General features: G+C 51.7%; 1 long non-coding RNA gene across 2 annotated transcripts; it reads right to left on the bottom strand.

Annotated features, from left to right (window-relative positions):
* Positions 1–745, bottom strand: LOC104916179. 2 transcript variants are annotated; one of them, XR_796549.3, is made up of 3 exons: positions 603–745; positions 301–424; positions 1–193 (listed from the first exon to the last, which is right to left on the bottom strand). It is a non-coding gene; the product is annotated as an uncharacterized LOC104916179 (long non-coding RNA). The 2 variants fall into 2 exon arrangements; XR_002110502.2 differs by having other exon boundaries at positions 1–424.
* Positions 746–777: the final 32 nt, after the last annotated feature.

The following is a 777-nucleotide window of genomic DNA, read 5'->3' as shown; positions in this document are numbered from 1 at the left end:
TTTTCCCCCATTCAGTTCTATATCTCATTTATTCCAATGCCACGGGCTTTGAGTTCCGTATTGAGCTGGCATTTGCTTTTCTTGTTGCGAAAAATAAAAGGCTGTACAGATCCCTTGTTTAGCGCGTCAGCGGTTCTGCGGGACTCAATTACAGTGATAGGAAAGCGTTACCAGCTGGCTGATTTGCTTTCTGCTGGAGAAGCAAAGAGACCTTCCAGATCAGCTTCAATTTCCCCCCTTTTTTTTTTTTGGTCTGGGGGGGAAGCGGGGTGGGGGGTAAGAAAGGAATTAAAGTCTTACTGGCAGGAACAGCAGCTCAGACAATGGTGGATGTGCCGTTAGGATTTGCACCGGTTCTCCTTTCCCAAGGTTAAGTTGCAAGGGGATGTGTTTGCATCCCCACGCCCCATCCGCGCTCCTTTTGCTATGGCAGGAGAGCAAAAGAGCTCAGCTGCATCACTTCGACACACAGAACAGTGAGGGGGAAAGGAAAGCCAGCAGAGCCGGGCTCCGTGATGCAGAGAAAGCTTTGGGAAAGGGGGAAGAGAAGGCAGACAGAGACGCAGAAAGAAAGAAAGAGGGGCAATGAAAACACACGTTACCTTCGGGATGGCTTTCCACACATCTCCCAACCTGTCACCACGCATGAATAGTTAGAAACAACAACAAGAGCAGAAGCCATCGCTGTGCCCCCCCCCTCCCCTCTCCAAAACCCCCCCCCCCAATCCCTTCCCCGGCCCAGCAGCGGCCCAGCATCTCTCAGGCATTGCTGGCTTT

This window comes from Meleagris gallopavo, unplaced genomic scaffold (genome assembly GCF_000146605.3).
Source record: "Meleagris gallopavo isolate NT-WF06-2002-E0010 breed Aviagen turkey brand Nicholas breeding stock unplaced genomic scaffold, Turkey_5.1 ChrUn_random_7180001874174, whole genome shotgun sequence".
In the NCBI taxonomy this organism is placed as follows: Eukaryota; Metazoa; Chordata; class Aves; order Galliformes; family Phasianidae; genus Meleagris; species Meleagris gallopavo.
The sequence above is the reverse complement of the archived record's forward strand: the minus strand, read 5'-3'. Positions and strand labels throughout refer to the sequence as shown.